Raw genomic sequence first — 7863 nt, 5'->3', positions numbered from 1 at the left:
TACAATGTGGCACAATGTTTTTACAGCATATCACTTGAGAATACATTAGAAAATGGACAATTAAGCCAAGGATACCAGGGAAGGATAAGCTCAGCCCTTCCCCAAACTGGTGCTTCCCAGTTGTTTGTTTATGTCCAGCACAGACTGCTTTTCACCATAGCTGGTCATGAAGTGGTTTACACAACAATCAATTAAACCATTCATCAATCAATATAAAACAAACAAAAGCGACAGGTAAAAGCGTAAGCCCAATAAAAAGGCATAATGCCACTTCCTGAAAATGCTTGCTGAAACAGAAAAGTTGTCGTTCAAAAGTTGAAGTTCAACATGGAGGCCTGACTGATCTCAGCCGAGAGGAGGATCCACAAAGTTGGGCCCACAATCCCAAATACACAACTCCTGGTGGATACAAGCCATGCGCCTGAGCCATGGGGGGCCACTAACATTGACTTCCCTGAAGATCTCAGTGATCAGGCCGGGATATAAGGGGTCAGATGGTCCTTACGGTGTCCAAGACCCACATTTTTAAGGGCCAAGTAAATTAATACAAGAAACGTGAACCTGGCCCACTGTAAGCTTGTAAGCACCAGAATTTTGTTGGACCACGGTTCTTATTGATCCCAGCCAGCATGATCTATCTGGAGAGCACCAGTTTGAGAAGGCTGAATTAGCTAGCTACTATCAAGAAATGATGAACTAGCTGATGAACTTTATTTTCCAGGTTGGACTCCATATTCGGTGAGGGCTCCTTCGTCCTTTAAAGGACCTTGGAAAATCTGAACTAAATTTGATTATGCCACTTGAAAAGTCAGCACAAGTGTAGCCACAAGCAGCTGCTCATTTAAAAATGCAGCAGAAGTGATGTGTCCAACTCCTCTGCCCCCTTCTAAAATTCATTAACAGAATGACTAAATTTCTCTCTCACCTCCTGAAAGCTTTGTGTATGTGTGTTTTCATCTCAGGACTTAAAAACAACCGAGCTGTCAAAATGACACAGAGATAAATAGAGGAGTGTAAATGAATAAGCAAAATGTTTATTTGACAAAGCCTGGAGACTTGGCAGTGAGATTGGTCCAGTGATCTCATATGGATGGCTTCAGACAAGGTGGCTTAGCAAGATAATCCAGACCCAATGAGGAAGAGGTCTGGGCAGAGATGGGATGAACAGCTAATTCTGTCCCCTTTCAGTTTGCTGGCATTCAGCCTTTGCACCCCATTCTGTTCCTTTCTGTGCATTCCCATTGTATGAATGTATGCACTCTTTTTTACCATAATACATACACTTTTATGTAAAATAAACACTTTTTGAGGCATTCCTCCATAAAATCTGCATTTTGCATGCAACCTTTACTTAAAATACTGTATTTGCTTTCAGCTGCAGCAAAAATGCTTTGTGAAATCTGAAGAAATGTGTAATCTGACTAAGAATTGTATTATGACCTGCAAGCAAATTTGAGAGCATAATATCACAGTTGTTCCACTGTGAAAAGCAGACTAAACAAATTCCTCCACCACCCCTAGTTGGGGGGGAATTATAACTTTTTTTCAATTGCACAGCATCCAATGCAAACTCCTTGTCCTCATGTTCAAAGACAAAGATGTTCAGTGTATGTTATTTTTTCTGTTCTTCTCTCCCAACACAATCCCTGCCCCAGGATCTTCCCTGCTTAATTTGCTGACCAATTTACATACTTATTTGGTTTGTGGTGCCCGCTTGAGACATACTCCAAAGTTCTAAAGGGAATGCACATGGCGCCACTATGCACCATGCACAGCATGACATTCTGGGAGAGAATAAGGATAAGACCATCACTGGATACTGGCCACGGTAGTGATGTTCCACCTGCACAGCTGGATATCAGTTGCTAGAAACTGCATGTGAGGAGCATGCTGTGGCGCTCAGGTTCTCTGTGTGGGCTTCCCATCTGCAGAGAGGCGCGACATGTACTAGCGCCTGGTGGAGAGCTGTCCAGAGAAGTTCAAGAGCCACAAAGACTGCAAGGAGCACTTGGTCAAAGTTCACTGCTACCCTTCTGATTTTCCCTTTGTGATTTGTTAATGTATTTCTATTGGGAATTGTAACAGCTGCTTTTCATAAATTGTATTTTTTTTTTATTGATGTATTTTTATATTTGTGTTTATTTTTTGTAAGCCGCCTTGAGGGCCTTTGGGCCAAAAGGCAGGGTATAAATAAACAACAACAATAATAACAATAATCTGGTTGCCCACTGTGCGAAAAGGATGCTGGACTAGATGGGCCTTTGGGATGATCCAGCAGCCAGGCTCTTCCGATGTTTGTAACTTTCAGGAAAGTGACTAGGCTTCTCCCTCCTCAAGGAACACTCAACAAGAGTGACTCCATAATTACAGAGTCAGTTCTGAAGGGAGCCAAAGGCATTTCCCCTCATCAATATCCATTTTGTAAATAAGGGAATTCCTAGCTCTTATGGCTGTTTGAGAGTGAGTGATCTGAACAAATCTGTGAAACCAGGAGACTTAGCAAAAGAGGTTTCCAAGGATGGAAGGCAAAGCTTCAGTCCCCTTTGTATCTACTAGGGCTGTACACCAGCTCTGGTTGAATCCCGGCTCCCAAATCAAATTGAGCCAATCCTAGTCAACCCAAGATTTGGATGGAGCAGGTTGAGGCAGCCCCAGGTCAGACTGAGTCCACACGGGATGATCTGGGGACTGTCAAAGGGGGGGGGGGTAGGCAGCAAGGATGGGAAGGGAGAATGAGTCACAAACAGCCTGGATGTGTCTCCTTCTTCTCCATCCAAACTGCATGCTTAATTAGAGTTTAAGCCCCTAATTAAAAGCTGTGGAAGGCCCCCAATTGGGTCCTGGATCAGGGTCAGGTCAGCCCTGGATTGTCCCGGGTCAGATCTGGTCCTTGCTGATGCACTGGATTGGGGCCTAAATTGGAGCGAGAGATGTCGAAGAAAAACTCTTCACAATAAATGTAGGAGAAACTGTCAATTGGTCAGACGTTTATTGCAGTAGAAAGAGAATACTGATGGCCATCAGGCCAGAGAGTGCCCAGTGCCAATTGACTGAACATGAAAGGAAGTCTCCCTGCCTGAGACAGATGAACAATTTATTTCGGTCGAAGACCAGCATACCCTGCCTGAGACATGTTACACACAATTTTATAGGCATGGCATACAAGCATCAAGATTATCATATTTGGAAGCAAGGTTATATGTGATAAATATTACCTTACAAGGACCACACCCATAACTTGTGGTGGGATCTCCATGAAATGGGTTAAGGTACCAGTCACAAGTCATCAACATGTTTTTCAGCATAATCTGATGGCACCGCTTCTTACTGTAAAACTTTCCACTATTGCAAATCTTTCTCTAACCACTTCTGCTTTTGGAGTACATTGTTAACCTTAGTCAGGTTGTTTTGTCCCTGGCTTTGGATGTCACAAGCAGTTTCATTTAGGATTGTTAAAGCAAAGTTCTTCATGCATATCAAGCTCATAGATACATTTATTGATTACTTGAGGAAGCTCGAAGCTCTTCTTCCTCAGAGGGCATGCACAGCACTCGTAGATACTTCTATTTTATTTATTGAGATTAATGTGACTGCATTTGATACTATTGTATTTTATCCCATTTTAATGTACATCGCCTAGAGTGGCTATCTGCCAGATAGGCAACACACAAATTAATTATTATTATTATTATTATTATTATTATTATTATTATTATTATTATTAGATTTTTTGTTCAAAAAGGCAACTGCTCAGATTTGATGTACTGTCTTATCATGTTGCTTTTTTCGTGTTTAGTTATGTTTATGTAGAGATGAAGTTTGCTTTTTTTTTTTTTTTACTTCTGCATCCACATGTTCAAAAGCCAGTTCTAAATAGGGATGGATGAATTGATTAATTGCAGTTTCTCATTTTCTCAGTCTTAAGTGTAACTCACCATCACATCAGTTTCCACATCACTTCTGCATATGCTCTAAAACTGACTTACGGTCCCCCAAACATAGGAAGCTGCTGTTGGTCCATCTAAACCAGCCTTTCTTGCACTGACTGGTGCCACGGACTGTGGTATGGATGGAAAGATCTGTTAATTTCGGTTCTCTCAGTATCTCTCAGTATCTCATTTTTCTACTTTGAAATTCAGTTCTCCACATTTCGGCAGCACTTTGCTTTTTTTTTAAAAAAAAGGTATTGCTCATGAAAATTCTTCAGCATTTTAGTGCAAATTTCTTCTAGTAAAGGATCCTCAAGTAGCCATCCGGTGGAGCTTTTCCGTATTGTCAGGGATCTGTTGACATCAACTCCAGGAAATGGAGTTTTAGACCCTTTGGAGGCCCACTGTGACTTGTTTGCAAGGCACTTTGAGGGTAAAGTTGCTCGCCTCAGTAGCAGTCTTGATGCCCCATCCACATCTACTGTAGTCCCCAATGAGGTGTCGAGTGCAACATCTGCTGCAACTTCCTGGAAATGGTTTCACCTGATGCGGCCTGATGACATAGACAAGGTGCTTGCGATGATGCAGCCAGCAATGTGTCCTCTCAACCCTTGCCTTTCTTGGCTTATTAAAGCTTGCCAAGGGGGTCTGACCGAGTGGATCCAGGGTGCGGTCAATGCATCATTGTGGGAGGGAGTGGTTGCAGCTGCCTTGAAAGAGGCAGTCATCCGACCACTCCTGAAAAAGGCCACCCTGGACACATTGGCTTGTGACAACTACCGCCCGGTCGCAAATACCCCCTTTTTAGGGAAAGTGATTGAGAGGGTTGTGGCGCAGCAATTGCAAGTACTCTTGTATGAAACAGATTATCTTGACCCATCCCAGTATGGGTTCAGGCCTGGTTATGGGACTGAATTGGCCTTGGTCACCCTGATTGATGACCTTTATTGGGAGAAGGACAGGGGGAGTGTGACCCTCTTATTCTTACTTGATCTCTCAGCGGCTTTTGATACCATTGACCATGGCATCCTTCTGGGCCGACTTGGTGAGCTGGGTATTGGAGACACTGTTTTACAGTGGTTCTAATCCTATCTCCAGGGTCGCTCTCAGATAATAGCATTGGGTGACTGTCTTTTGGCCTCCTGGCAGTTGTGCTGTGGAGTGCCACAGGGTACCATCTTGTCCCCCATGCTGTTTAACATCTATATGAAACCCTTGGGAGCAGTCATCAGCAGCTTTGGAGCGAGGTGTCAGCAGTATGCTGATGATACCCAGCTCTATTTCTCTGCAACATCTGAATCAGGAGAGGCCGTGCAAGCCCCAGACCGGTGCCTGGACTCGGTGGTGGGCTGGATGAGGGCCAATAAACGGAGCCACTGTGGGTTGGTGGTTCCCAAGTTCAGATAATTGTTCAGTTGGCTGCTTTGGATGGGGTTGTACTGCCTCTGAAAGAGCAGGTCTGTAGTCTGGGGGTGCTCCTGGATCCATCTTTGTTGCTAGAGGCCCAGGTGACATCCGTGGCTAGAAGTGCCTTTTACAAGCTTTGGCTGGTGAGACAGCTGCGGCCGTTTCTGAACCAGGATAGCCTGACCACTGTTGTCCATGCACTGGTAACCTCCAGGCTGGATTATTGTATGTGCGCTATGTGGGGCTGCCTTTGAGGTTGGTCTGGAAACTGCAGCTGGTGCAAAATGCAGCGGCGAGACTGCTCAATGGAGCAGGGTATTGCCAACATGTCACCTTACTGCTCAAAGAATTGCACTGGCTGCCCATTTGCTACCGGGCCAAGTTCAAGGTTCTGCTTTTGGTTTACAAAGCCCTATACAGCTCGGGACCAGGATACCTGAAAGACCGTCTTATCCCTTGTATGCCCAGTCGATCACTGCGCTCTGCAGGTGAGGGCCTCCTGCACGTACCATCTTATCAGGAGGTTCATTCTGCACAACATAGGAAATGGGCCTTTAGTGTGTCGGCTTCTACCCTGTGGAATTCCCTCCCCTTGAATATTAGGCAGGTGCCATCTCTGCTATCCTTTCAGTGGCTTTTGAAGACTTTCCTCTTTCACCAAGCCTCTTAAGTTGAGACCTATCCCGGTCTGTGTCTGTGTTAGAATTGCTTGTTAATATGTGTTTTTTAATAATATGTTTTAACCCTTTTTTAAAAGATGTTTTTAAAGCTTTTTTTAAAAAAATGTTTTTAATGTTGCTTTGTTTTAATGTATTTTAAGGTCTGTTTTTATGATGTTTTAAAGTATTTTTAGTGTTTCTGTTTGCCGCCCTGGGCTCCTGCTGGGATGAAAGGCGGGATATAAATCAAATAATAAATACATAAATAATTTAAACATTGCAGTATAAAAGAAGAAGCCATATACCAGCCTTTGCCAACTAGTGGGCCACCAGAAGCTGTTGGACCACAATTCCCATCTTTCCTGACCATTGGCAACGCTGGCTGAGGCTAATGGGAGTTGTGGTTCAACAACATCTGGTGGCCCACTAGTTGGGAAAGGCTGCCATATACCAATGAGAAATATAAATATAAAAAGATGTGAAGAACTACCAAAGTATGTTTAGGGAATGGCAGAACAAGACTTAAAATTGTTCTGGTCCCAGGCTATGGTCTGAAGGCACATGTGGCCAGCTCCCTGCTGAAGCTAAGCAGGGTCAGGTCTGGTCAGTGCCTGGATGGGAGACCGCCCAGGAACCATATGTAAGCCGCCTTGGGTTTCTACCATGAAAAGAAAGGTAATTAAAAATAATAAATAAATAGTAAAATAAGAAAGCTAACTTGCCAACTGTAATACAATCAACTTACAGCAAATGACCCCACAGAACCAGCAAGTAGGATGGGATCTCCACAGGTGTCAGGATCCAAGTGTGAGGCACCAAACAAAGGATCCAAATCACTTTTCTAGAGCTGGCGTCACAACAGCAAGGCAGATCTTCTTGACCAATGGAAAGGCGAGTTGGCTGGAACTTCCCAGAACTTGGGTGTATGTGTGATCTCACCACAAAGGTACTTGATCCAATGACCGAATCCGCTATAATGGCCTTGGAGTGCAGCTCATACCAGATAACACAGGTGGAAAGGATGAACTAACAGCCAATTAGTGGGGGGGGGGGACTTGAGAAAAACTTTTTTCACACAGCCCAATTCCCTACCCAGATGTCTGAGCACAGGAAGCATTTTTTAAACCAAAGAAATCCTTCCTTGACAACTGTCAGTATCTCTCCAGAGTGTCAGATAGGCTCTTTCTCAGCCATACTTGCAGATGCCAGGTTATGAACCTGGACACTTTTGCGTGTAAAGCAGATGCTTTGCCTCCAAGCTACAGCCTTCCAACACCAAACTCCAAACTGCTGCTGAAGCAACAACTAATACTATTTCAGTCATGCTTTTCACCTGAACTCCAGACTGAATCACCGTTTGGGCTTACATCCCAAACCAGTAATACTCACCACCCAGAATGTGGTAGCACAGCGCCTAGCATTGCATCCAACTTGTTGTTATGTGCCTTCAAGTCAGTTATGATTTATGGCGACCCTATGAATCAGCGACCTCCAACAGCATCTGTCATGAACCACCCTGTTCAGATCTTGTACGTTCAGGTTGCTTCCTTTATGGAATCAATCCATCTCTTGTTTGGCCTTCCTCTTTTTCTACTCCCTTCTGTTTTTCCCAATATTATTGTATTTTCTAGTAAATCATGTCTTCTCATGATGTGTCCAAAGTATGATAACCTCCGTTTCATCATTTTAGCTTCTAATGATAGTTCTGTTTTAATTTGTTCTAACACCCAATTATTTGTCCTTTTCGCGGTCCATGGTATGCACAAACCTCTCCTTCAACACCACATTTCAAATGAGTTGGTTTTCCTCTTATCCGCTTTTTTAACTGTCCAACTTTCACATCCGTACATAGAGATTGGGAGTGTGTC

Source organism: Rhineura floridana, chromosome 18, assembly GCF_030035675.1.
Source record: "Rhineura floridana isolate rRhiFlo1 chromosome 18, rRhiFlo1.hap2, whole genome shotgun sequence".
NCBI classification, from domain to species: domain Eukaryota; kingdom Metazoa; phylum Chordata; class Lepidosauria; order Squamata; family Rhineuridae; genus Rhineura; species Rhineura floridana.
This window is presented reverse-complemented; position numbering follows the sequence as displayed.